Below are 13,036 nucleotides of genomic sequence, written 5' to 3'. Positions count from 1 at the left end.
TATTAGGTGTACAAAAGCTAACAATAAATATTTATTTCACAAACCCACCTAGACAGATGGATGGGGCTGTACATGTTCAGTTTATTTTTCGTATATTTTTGCCCTTAGGAGGCCTCCAACGGATGTCTGCATGTGCAGACCTGTATAACATTGTTTCTAGACGTGTCTCTGTGGCTCAGTGGCTATGACGTAGCCCTAAAACTGGCGAGATGATTCGTTCAATTCCCGGATGTGGAGATTCTTTTTCTGATCGACGACAAAGGCATAACGCTCTTGCATCCGTACTTTACTGGAAGTTCTAGATACTGAGGGGGCCTTGCTTGTTTAGTAGCCCCCTGCTTGGCGATAAACGTCATATATACAGCTTGATACATATCTGGAGTTTTGTGGTGGAACAATTCGTGCCACAGATGCTGAAGTTTCATGGTCTACAGCGAATCGCAAAAGCGAACTTTATTTCATTTAAACAGGACTGAAGACATCCCGAATGGTTCCTTGCACTAAATTCGTGTCAGAACGTCTTCTTTTATCTCTACAAGCTTCACGTTTTATTTATAAACGTTAAGCAACAACGACAAAACATTGGCAATATCTTGCGTTGACGGTTGCGGGCCGTCGACAGAATCTTCGTCAGAGTCAGAGTCGCTTTGCGGCAGCGCAGCCACTTTGCGCACGATCTCGTCGTCCGTTAGCTCCGCGCACCGCACTATGTTGGTGTCGCCTGCAACAATCACTCTAAATGCCACGAAAGATCAAATTTGGTTGCCCCCGCGGGAGTAAAGCCAATCCCCATCCAATGCGAGGCTAGCCAGGTAGTTAGGATTCAAAATGGCGTCGTCCAGGAGTCCCACCATGGCTCTGCCGCGCAACATCTTGTCTGAAAAATCGAACTTTGGGATTTATTTTGTCCGAAACATCCGTTTTCCACATACATTTCTCCTATGGGGTCACTGGAGCTTGCTCGGGAAAGTCCAGAATATCCAGAGAGTCTGAACTTTTGAAGTCCGAAAAAACGGTCGGCTACTGTATATCCTAATACGTATTTAGTGAAGAAACTTCTTCCATCGCACAGTTTAAGACATCATTGCTCGGCTGGGTTCTCCTGTGCATGTTCGCCGGACCAACGCCAGCTTAAATAGAATCGCTGTCAAAAAAGTCTTGTAATAACCTTTTCACTAAAGAACCAACGGGGCATAAAAAAGTTGATTCTTCTTTGAACCTTTTATCCCAACAATATTGTTGAGCCATACTCGAGTAAGTGCAGGCTGTCAAAAGCAAAACAATTTTCCTTGAAGAAGCAGCCCTTCTTGAACGCACTACGTAGGGTGGACTGGAAATATGACCTTTCTCCGCTCAAAAGACATTTTTATTCTATCCTTCACTCCAGTAACAAATGTAATCGGGATCCGTATCATATTACCTCGTTTCGTACCTCACGCCGCTGTGCCCCAGTGTGGCACAGTGAATAAGAAGCGGAGTTATATCGAATCAGCTGCTAAAGCAAGCTGTACCGCGTTCTGTTTCACGACTGACATTGTAAAGGTTTATGTCGGTTTTTGACATCACATAAGGTCAAAAATACAGAAGGAATTTCCTCCAAACCTCACCAAATCGAGGATTTGCCACAAAAGCCAAATTGTATTCCGATGGTCCAATTTGTACAAACACGCATGACCAAAGTGAAATTTTTTCCAGTTACCCCAATCCCGCTTCCAACAACAAATGTTGTGGAATAAAAGTATTGATGATGTCAGAATTTGGAAAGCTACATATATTTTATTTTGCTTAAACAGAGCGTTGCCGAAATTTGGTGCTTTTGGCATTTACACTACATGGCCGTAGATCGGAAAGGCAACCACATCGGTATTACGGCCACTTCAAGCATCATATTCCAAGTACTGAAGCCCACAGGACGAAATTAATCTAAGCATTTCGGTGGGCCCGTTTTTGTTACAGCAATCAAAAGAAATAATAGTGATTTTTTTTGTCTAAATACAAAACAAACGCCAGCCCTCGTGAAATAAACCGGACTTCAAGCTCCACCAGAAACGCACAGCTTCTGCCTAAACCTTTTTTGACCTCAGGGCTTAACAGAGTCTCATGCAACTCTCAGCTTCTCTTTAATATAAGTGTACTGCCACATTTTTGCATTGCATGCATCATGCACTGTTTGTCGTTCCTGTGTTATAAAACCTTGTTGCAAGGCTATTGCTTTCTTCACTTTAGCCGGAATGACACCATTCAGTTTGCTTTCTGACACTAGATATGGGCCGCTCACTTAAAGAATTAGTAACACGTTCAGTTATATGGCAAAGTGTTATGAGCATTCCAGGTAATACGAGCCTATAAACGTGTTGTGTTAGAGCGCAACTGCATCGGCGTACTTGTATTGTCAAATTTTGTGCAGTGAAACATTAAAGAGCGCAGTTGCCCCGAGAATAAAATCAAGGCTTTTTGAAACTTTTCAGAAGGGTGCACACATATTGTCCATGCATGTTACTCTCTTGTGCATTATTTATCTCTAAATAAATTACGTTGTTAGTAGTAATCACAGTTACATCGATGTAGTGCGAATACAAAAAGAATATACGCACTATTTACAGCCGAAAAATAACAGAAAAGCGGAGTTTGGATTAGTTGGCGATCTTACAAAATATGATGTGAAATGCTGTTCCAAACCGCCGGTCGCGGTAATTTCTATTAAGCCAACCACATGCACCCGTAAAACCGGCGTACTCGCCCAACGAAGTAAACCGCCGTAAGCGCGTAAGGAACCGGCGTACTCCGGCGTACGCCGAATGCATTGCTACGCGCTTGTTACGTGCAAGTCAGAGCCCGCCAGACACCGACGCAAACTTTCGGGTGCACGGTGTTGACGTAGATCCTGGCGGTGATGTTATCTGGCGGTCAGGTCGCATAACAAGAAAGCAAATTGATAAGTCAACTAACGTTACTATTAATAATGCGATAAAACGAAATAATTTGTAAAATACAAAGAGCAAACAACTGGACAAAGCGCGAGGCAGCGGGCAACTATGGGAGCAAGGCAGTTTACGCCAAATGTCGCGGAGGGTTTTGTTCCTGCCGAGTATGCATACTAATCCTGTACGTTTTTTTTGGGGGTCCCAAAACCTGTTCTAATTGTTTCTGTATTAAATATACTTGTCCCAAGAGCTGTTTTAGTTGTTTCTGTAATAAATATACGTACTTATGTGAGAATAAACATTATTTCTTTTATTTTAGGTAAAATGTAGTTTAACTGGTCGCCACAAAGCTGAGTTCGGGGTAGTCGAGCCACACTGCGCGGCGCTTGACTTACGCGCGCGTTGCGGTAGACATTGCGGTGATATGTGGTTACTCGCCCTCTCCGACGGTCGGTCGGCGTAAAGGTGGCGGCTTATGTCGCCGCTGGCGTTCTTCGTTGCGCGAGTACGTCGATTTTGCGCGTGCATGTTGTTGGGCCTTTATTCTGCATTTATAGTTATTCGTCAAGCTAGGGATAAATAGACCATCTTCAGATGCGACGATGAGGGATAAACCCTGGTTCAATAAGCGGTGTAAAATTAGTGATGAAAGGTTTCACTGTATATTCCAGAAGTGCAAATCGACATACAAGTACTGCATTACAGTAAAACTCCCTAATATCAGATCTAAGCCTCTATAATTGTTACACTTCCTAGGGGTATACCACTACGCGTTATATTGTTCTAACCCTTTGAATTCTATAGGGTTGGCCAAATCTTAAAAATATAAAAATGACGTCGACGATGTTAAAAAGGAGCTGAAAATGGATTTCTAATTTCTCGAAGTAGTTATTCGATGTATCCACAATATTCAATAAATATCGCTGAAAAAATAACAGGTTGTCGTACACGAAAACATCAACATTGGGATTACGTAGCATTTTTCGCAATAAACATGATTTTTGTAGCAAATAAGGCTCCACTTATCTGGCCTGGAGAGCCCGACAAGACGCTGTAGGCTAATAATACGCGGCAAAATACACAATAATTGCCTAACATAAAATTTTCTTTCCTCGGCTCATAACGATATGGTCAAGTACAAACTACTTAAGAAAGACTACTCATGCAAAAAATGCAAATCACGAATTTGTGCTTCGGTTTAGGCAAACTCTATGCTAACCTAACAGAACCTCCAAAAAAAGGGTAATTTCCCGCAATAGCTCCGAGTTAAAAGGGCAGACAGCGGCCTTCGCTGTATAGTCACGATTATTTTTAATTAGTCAGTGCGTGTTTAAAACAAAGCGCACTCATATTCGAGGCCTTTACATCAAATGAGAGCAGCCTCAGAGGCCATTTATTGCAAACTAAATCAGCACTCACCCAGAAAGCTTACAGCAGTGAATGTTGCCAAAAACAAAACAATGCGCATGCCTCTTCTGAAATTTGGGTGCGTTTTGAGAGTGTGCGGGCAAGAAAGTGGCACACAGTGGGGTTCGTGCCAGAACTTAAGATTTGTTAGACCGGTTTGCCGTTTTAAAAGAATTAACTTGAAATCCCCTTCCTGGTAAGGGCGGTCAGAAGTCAGGAGATTTGAACGTCAGAAAACGTACACCCGATCAATCATTGTTGTTTTGTCGTACGCTGCTGCATGTGGGTGCATTTGAAAGAAGTGTTGTTATGAAAACTGAACTTACAAACAAAAATACGTATAAATAAAGGAATAAAATGGCGCCCACAATATCAGTAGCTAACAATTACATCCAAAGGCCGAAAAATAACCTTTGTTACAAACTTCACTCAGCGATTGAAAACAAAATTGGGGTTTACTGTGCCGAAGCTACAGTTAGGGTATTAGGTTCTGAATTAAACACTGGTGAGCCTAAATTTAACTGGGGACGCAGACAATTACGAGAGACGAAGCACAAGCGCTGACTCTAGCTCAGATTCTGCCTATTAGGTTCTCCGTAGTGGAGCGCTCCGGAATAATTTTGAATACCATGGTCTTTTTAAAGTACGCCGAAATCTCTAGACTACGCCATTTTCGCTTTTCGCCTCCATCCAAATAGCCACCGCCGCTTCCTGGAATTCACCCAGCTTCCTTGGGCACACAAGCAAACTCCTTAGCCACTTAGCCACCAATCGGCAATGTGGCTCGCGCAACTATCCTAGATGAAAAACGCATTGTTCTAGAACTCGAACCCGCTATAAACTAGGTAATTCTTATATCTTACCTTGTGGCATTTCAAACTAAACAGACCGGAGCATGGGAACGCAAAATTGCAACAGAACAAAGTTGTTCGCCAAAACAGTCCTGCGTTCTTATTTACTTGAAGGAGGATGCGGCCTACGGCTGGCGGCTTTACACAGTATGGGCGGAACGAAGTTCATCGCAGTGTCCCCGCAATAAAGGCCCTCAGCTATCGCTTCAGTTTTTCAAGCTACTAAATAATGGTTGTTTTGTCTCACTTTTTTTTATTTTGCTTTTAGTATGCTAGCTGTCAAGTTTTGAGCATCGCGGGAACCAAATATTTCTTCGTTATAGCCAATATCGCGCGGCTCTTAAGGTTGCGGTTTCGTTATGAAAATAATAGGTGTCTGAAATGAAGCTTGACTGAACAAACTTCGTATTTTCTTCGCTATATCCGATAATTCGCTATATAAGTGTTCGTTATAACGAGGTTCGATTGTATACGCATCTTGTACCAGAATATGAAGCGCAGGAGGCAGAGGTGGATGGATGTAGAAGGTGTGCCGAAGTGAGGCAGAGTGAGGGGGTTTCACTGTGCAAACGAAAAGTGAGGAAATAATCTTAGGAAGACATAGCCGAAGCTTCAGCTTCACTTAGCTTCAGCCAGCTTCACTTCTAACACAAGTTCATTGCTGGGAAGGTATCTTTTGGGGCAATATGCGCCATCACACCATCACACATCAAATTATTAAGAAAAAGAGGCGAGTCTGGGGCCGAACGGAGAGGGTGTCGAAGTAAGGAACGCACGCTTATCTCGCCCTGTGGACGCACAAACGTACTCGCAACCTAAGCCGGCTTGCGTTCATTGAAGTCCAAAGCCTAGCAATTGTCGAAGACTTCTTTACTGCCCCACGTTGCGTTTGCGCCGCTTCTTCCACTATCATTCATCGTATTTTGACGCCAACCTCTCTGACAGTAAGACAAGCCGCAATTTATACGGGACCTTCCCCGCTGTCACAGCCCTCGTCTACGTGCACCCGTTCATCGCACGTACCCCCACGTGCACCTGCCCTGGTGCGTGCATCGGGCTGATTCTTGTTGCAATCTGGCAAAGTGCAGGGTTAGCGCAGTGGGCTGATCATCTGGCTACCTGGGCTCAAATCTCACACGAGTCCAATTTATTCTCTCTGTACAACCACGGCTATTTTCCTACCATGATAAAGAAAACTACGACTGAGGTCATCTATCCTGTTTTGTAAGACAGCAAAGGCTTTCACTTCTAAAAAACGGGGCAGTTAGCCTCTAACACTTCCGCCGTAAAAACTGAAGTGTCCCTAGGAACGTTGTCAAAACGCAGTTACACCAGCAAAGGTCCCCTAAGGCAACTTCATGGTCGAGTTCTACTTCCTGACTTCGCTTGTTCAGCCCTTGCGTTCTTGTGTATAGGGCAGTACTATACGCTTAAAGGACGTCTACATTCGCTATTCAAGTCTTACTCATATTAAGTCACGGGAGCAGGCAACACCAATCGATGCCCGGCTGCCGTTGTAGTCATTGTCAAAGCTCCACATTTTAAAAATTATCATATCCATTCAAATTTCTTCCCTCACACGCCACACAGTGTCTCATTGGCCGAAGCGTTGTGCTGCTCAGCTGCTGAGACCAAAGAAGCACGTAAGATTCCGGCCGTGGTGGCTGCTTTTCAGGGGAAGGCGGAAAGTGAAAACGCCACCGCGCGTCCACATTTCAGCGCGCTTCAAAGATGCCCAGGTGAATCAAATTAATCCGGACCACTTCAGCGTGGCGCACCTGATAGTTCATGTGTAACTTCGGCGCCTTAAACATTATAATCTCAATCTAAAATGTTGTCCTTCCGCCCATTCCACCAGCAAAAAGCGGTAACTTTCCTATGACTGTCTCCCTATATTTTTTTCACACCAGTTGTTTAAGAAGGTACCAAGACCAAAGGCAAAGATGTAGGACGAGGCCTCTGAACCTATTATAACATTCAATGAATACACTCCGAAAATTACAGCTCTGCTTTGCAGTTGCAGGTTCTCAAAACAAAGCATCCTGTAAGAAATTAAAAACAAGCATATACACGAAGTGCGCTTTCAGTGCGGATTATTTAGGAAACAAAAATTTATTGAAACACGAAATAAACAGTATAGATAGTTTCAAACATACGTAACACGTAAATTTCCTTGGAACATACAGAAGAAGTGGTAACTCACGTAATCATTGCCATATAGACAGCAGTGGCATCGCATGTAATTACATATTAAGGTTTCAAATATTCCAAGGCTCTATAGACTAGAAATATTTTGTGATCTTCTTAAAGGTAACATAAAATTTTAGAAGTGTCTGTTTGATTCACAGAACACTTCAATTGGTGCTTTGATACCTTGCGCTCTCCCCTCCCCCATTTTTTATGCTGTTTTTGCTAAGAATGCTTTGCGTGTTAAATATGCCACCTCCGAATGCACTATGCTTGCAAGCCTTTTTTGCGTACGCAGCGCCACCTCACTTCTAGTTGACTGCCGACTGTACTACCTCAAAACAGGTCCATACCTTCAAGCAGATCAGGAATTCATAAAAATTGCCCTTTACCACCATACCATACGTAATACTTGATGGTACCACAAAAATTAGGATTCGCGTTCATATTGTTTATGATGTCGTTCACGATCATCTTGTCTATAATCTCAGTGAATTCTGATGTTGTAACACAGTAAATCTGTTTGTTTTACATCGGGGTTACCCACGTGTTCTACTTGCAGTGCATGAGTTTTAAACGATGAGCTGCAAATTGGGGCGAGAGTGAGTTCTTTGCATGGTATTGTTTACTTTCCTTTTGTAACGTAACTGTAAAACAGACGCTTTTTTTCTTCAGTTATTCAAGTTTTTATCTTGGTTGCTTTTTCTGTTTTGTTTGGCAATTATCCTCTGGGAACATGCATAAAAGTAGTAGCGAGCCATAAGTCTGTACACAGGGAACCTTACGTACCTCACACATTGCGTTACACTCTCGGGCAAGCCTATGGTTCAGCTTCACCGCAGTACGCACGAGTGACCAATCCATGCGGCCATGGAATCTATTTCGGAGAATGAAAGCAACAGGCCCCGTCATTTAACAAGGAAATGTGATCAGCGATACGGCACTGCGCAAAGCACAACTGAATGAAGGCACTGCTTAATGCCAAAAATTTTTTTGTCACGGTACTCAACATGATTGAGTGCCGTGACCTTAATTCTGTATTATTATGCATTTTAATAGTTCCTTTAGTATTCTTTTATATCTTAAGGAACCTTTCATGTTTCCGCATTTCGAGTGAGTGAGTGGTCAACTTTATTTTGTCATAAACGGTGATGGGAGACGAAGTGAGCCACAGTCCTCTTCAGTAGTCCCTCCTCAGAATGTAGTCAGCAGTACTTGGTCTATGAGGGCGTCTTCAGCCATCTGGACAGCCCTGAGTTCAATGTCCGTTTCGGAACTGAGCAGCAGTCTCTAACTGTTCCCAGGAAGTCATTACTAATGCTTGAGGTGTGCTGTTATCTTTCAGGGGGCAGACCCATAAAAGGTATTCCAGGTCAGCCTTTGTTGAACATACTTTTCACTCATTCTCACAGAGCCCGGGGTAAGAATGGTGATATGTCACTGGGTTTGGGTAGGTGATAGTCTGTAGTAGACTCACGGTACTGAGTCCCACTTTCACTAAATGCGATTACTGCTGGATACCTGGTTCTAACTAGTCGGTAATTATCACTTATCTCCAAATAGGTCACCATGCGGTCACTACCCCACGTATGGACCGGTGGCTCAGCTGTGCGCTGGCATCCATATAATTTTCACCCCTCGGGGTTCTGACTCTTTTAATCCCATGAGGATTTGTTGCGCATCGGATGAAATCCTTCCCGATCTGAAGTTCCTGATTCCAGATTTGTAATCAGTTATAATTTTGCTCCCATAGAGGAAAGCCCTAGGGCAACTGTCATCTTTACTCCAACCTCCGTTTTGTCCCTGCGGATGGTTCCGGACGCTATCGAATGGCCCTGTTGATCGACCACTGCTACGGCCATGGCGTTGTGAGCAAGGTACTCTCCCACGTCGACGTAGACCGTGTAATCGAAGTGTTCGAATCACCTTTAGAGTGCTTTGTCTCTTTCGTATTTATGTTCAGGGTTACGTACCGGGTGCGTGTTCCTATTTTGAAACAAAAGGTATGTATTTACTTGCCCCCTCTTAAAAGGGATAAAGAGATAACCGTCTTTCATCCCTGTTCAGTGTGGTATGCGATCTCAATAGCTTGTATCGAAATCAACAGCCTGCCTGCGCGTGGTTTTTTAGACAGTACTTCTAGCTGCGCTATTTTATGGGCTTGTATAAGCTCGTCTGGGGTCTTGTGCAGCCCCATTGCTTCAAAGCGCTCGTTTGTTATCGTAACAGGTACACGTAGTGCCTCTTTGCAGTCTCGCCTGATGATGTTAGTGATTTCAAATTTTCTTTTCCTGTTACTTTAAAGATTCACTTTATCGATGGCGTTCTTAATGGGTGAATGGTGGTTGTGGTTCTTTCGGTTGTGTAGTATAATTAACCTAATAAATTGGCTTTCCCAAAAAGAGCTTTTGGGCCTTTGCAAATGTTTGTTTATATGCCTAGTTTCAATCGGTAACAGCTAGGCCTGTACCCAGTTTGTCTTAAACCTTTCTGTTTACATTTAGTCATTATGACTAGAACGGCAGGAATAACCCAGATAATATTAGTAAGATTCGGGCATATAAGGTAGAGAAAGGTCACGGGCCTTGGGGAGTGTTTTCCTAAAAATAAGACGGTAACCGTCCCAGTGTACTCAGAAAACACTTTGTCCGTGTTTACAGTATTGTTGATTTATACCCAGTTGTATTTAATTCCCCTCTAGAAAGAGAATTTACGCCTAATAATTACAAAACGTTTGTCGATATTTGTTGTTCTTTTTACAACCTCCCAGTTCAGGAACTAGCAGCGCAGATCATTTACAATGATGTCCAACTGTTCTCCAAACCGCGTCCCTTCTGACTATCCTTAGATGACTGGCAAATAAAGCAATGACTTCACCATTAACCTGATGCACACTACTTGCCAGGGCTCAAACAAGGAGCTTCCTTGGCACGTTTCATTCTAACGGTTTTTAAAATTGTATTTTTTCTTATAAAAGTGTTGTTCTCAAACATCTATCTCTCGTTTTCAGTCTTTGTGAGCCGGAGTATGTCACGAGGTCATCCGCTGACCCCATTTCCTTTTCACGTTATGTTCTTTATGGTGATTACCACGTCGCAATGACTTTGAGTTCCCGTTGCGCAAGTGTAGCATATGTTACTTCACACCCCATCATCCACTATGCAAATGCGTCTCAGCTGCGCTTGCTCGGAGCTTGGCTGCTGCGGTACCACTTGAGTAGTCCAGGGTTTACCGGCTGTTCTGCCGCAGCGTGGCCGCTCAGTCTCGGCATGGATGGAACATTAGCTGGACCATCTGTACGTGCATTTCAGCGCAAGCGGCTGGCTGAATCCTATCACCGAGTATATTCAACCAAAGGGCAGGCTGCGAAATTCTCAAGCAAACGGAGAGTTGGCTGAAGAAACATCGCTGTAAAGAAGGTCATGTTACCACGTTGAAGAATCACCACATGATACACTTGCACGTTTGCAAAGAAAATTCGCCGCAGCTTGCACTAGTGTTGCAAGGTTGGAGAAAGAGGAGAGCCGGGGGCCGACTTAGCTTCCCCCCACACTGATAGCAGATCCCGGGAAAGAGAGAGAAGCCCTGCCCCAGCAAATCAAAGGTGCTTTGAACGGCACTCTAAAGCAATGACCTACAAAGCATGTGCAGGGTTTTATTCAGTATCAATCGTCGTCATCTCGTTCGTTGTGGTCTTCCGACGGAACAGCCACGTAGGGTATATCCTGTTGTAGCGAGTACTCGCCTTGGTGTGTATAGACTTCCACTTCGTTAACTGGTCCTGTGTTCGTTTTGATGTATAGATTGTGAAGGGATGGCTTGGCAGATTCGTCATCAATGTCTTCGGCGCGGTGGACCCATGGCGCGCTGGTCGCTACACAATGACGACGACGACGCGGGCGGGGCGGGACTTCCTTCCTCGTGGGGCGTACGCCCGCGCGCAAGCCTGGACAATTCCGGGCGGTCACCGCGCGGCCCGCGCTCACCAGCGCACAGCATTTTCTGTCTACGCCGGACGGATTTCTGTCGGCTGGAAACGCTCTCCTGTTAATAAATAAAGCAGAACGTTCATAAAACACCGTATGCAGACCCTTTCCGAAACAAAGCCAAATAGAGCTTTTGCCCGTGGTCACTATATTTACAGGTGTCTAAAATGACCAAATTTTTTAGACAACGCGAGTGTGATATTTCTGGTAAAAACAAAATTCTACGTTTACCCCCTGCTTCATAATTTTGGGTTTTTTTCCGACCCTCAAATGTTAGATATTAGCTCTTTTGGTACCCGTCCAATGTAACTGTCCCAAAATGTGATAGACATAACTGATTATCCCACAATAGCTAACGGTTTTGTGGTGGAGTTTTTATTCATGCAGGGCAAACAAACTTTTTTGAAGCTCGTGGCTTCGGTTACTCTCTCGACTGCTGGATTTGTATTAGGACAGCAGGAAAACAAAGACACAAAAGGTAAACATGAACGAATGCGTATTACTGCCTGATATTCTCAGCTACATGCAGAAAGAGGATAAAGGTCTGTGTGAGGTATTGACCAGGAGAATTGGTGTAAGCACGACCATTTGCCTTGCACGAACTCGTGGTCGATGTGAACCTCATGAAGTGTTGCTCCCCAAGTCGAGCATGTTCTTTCGACTTGGCGATGCCGGTGCAAAACGAATGCCCATAAACTAAGCTGTGGGCTTTCAGAAAGTGTCCTTTCTTGGGACCGAAAACGCAGCATGAGTATGGTTGGCAGTCATTGTACTTTATTAAAATCCGTTTCCTATTAAAAAGCTGGAGAGAACAGCGTATGGACAAAACATTGGCTGTGTAGATGCGATTTGAACTTGCAATGTTTAACCTTAACAGTGCATAACCTTTGCTGCGGACAACCTTCTAACCACCCGAGGCCAGACAATGAAGGCCTGGAAGTTTCGTTGCTTATTTATTGCTTACTAATGCAGTCAAGGGGTCAGTGGGCGTTGATACTTGTACCTCAACCGAGTTTGAGGAGTATGAGTCAGTGAGTTGTGGGGTTGATACAACTTCACTTTATCCGTTTCTTCGAAATCCTCAATTTCGGCTTTGCTAAGTTTTGCTAAGTATAGCCAGGGGAAACCACAAAGCTTTCGCCTTTAAAGTACGTAAACAAGCTTATAAGCCTGGAGCATTCTTTAAAGCGATACTTTATTTCTCTCACTGACGTCGTTGTACGCCAATACGCCAAAGAAAAGCCACATTTCTCTGAGGATGAGGATTAATGGGCGTGGGTGAAGTGAAAGAAAAAATCAACGACCCCTCTGTTTAACGACCACGATGGGAAAAAGCAAAGGCCTTCGTCCTTGAGTTTGTTGCTTGATAGTTTAGTTTAATCAGGGCGATGGTTGACCGCGAAGCTTTCTCGTGATGACTTTGTTGGTTTGCTAAGCCCAACCTAACCAGTGTGTTCCTCTAGAGTCGCACATACTCGCACTGTGGGATTGGTTATCATAAGTGACGCAAATAAAGTCAAGACTGCGAGACTCTCTCACTTTACACCAAACAAATCAGCTACCCCTCCGTCTATCGACAACGATGAAAAAACGCGAAACTTTAGTGCGTTTACCCGCGTTGAACCCGCCGAACCACCGATATAACCGAGGCAATCAAAACATCAAACTGAACTATCAAACG

At 43.9% G+C, this 13,036-nt stretch overlaps 1 long non-coding RNA gene across 2 annotated transcripts in view; it reads right to left on the bottom strand.

The window, feature by feature from the left end:
* Positions 1–4,511, bottom strand: part of LOC144144880 (uncharacterized) — a 76,988-nt gene extending 72,477 nt beyond the window's left edge. For both annotated transcript variants that reach the window (XR_013317368.1, XR_013317367.1), the window contains exon 1: positions 4,344–4,511. This is a non-coding gene — a long non-coding RNA (uncharacterized LOC144144880). The remainder of the gene's footprint in view (positions 1–4,343) is intronic.
* Positions 4,512–13,036: the final 8,525 nt, after the last annotated feature.

Source organism: Haemaphysalis longicornis, unplaced genomic scaffold, assembly GCF_048455015.1.
Source record: "Haemaphysalis longicornis isolate Haplotype H1 unplaced genomic scaffold, Haemaphysalis longicornis Haplotype H1 scaffold_7, whole genome shotgun sequence".
Classification (NCBI taxonomy): Eukaryota; Metazoa; Arthropoda; class Arachnida; order Ixodida; family Ixodidae; genus Haemaphysalis; species Haemaphysalis longicornis.
The sequence above is the reverse complement of the archived record's forward strand: the minus strand, read 5'-3'. Positions and strand labels throughout refer to the sequence as shown.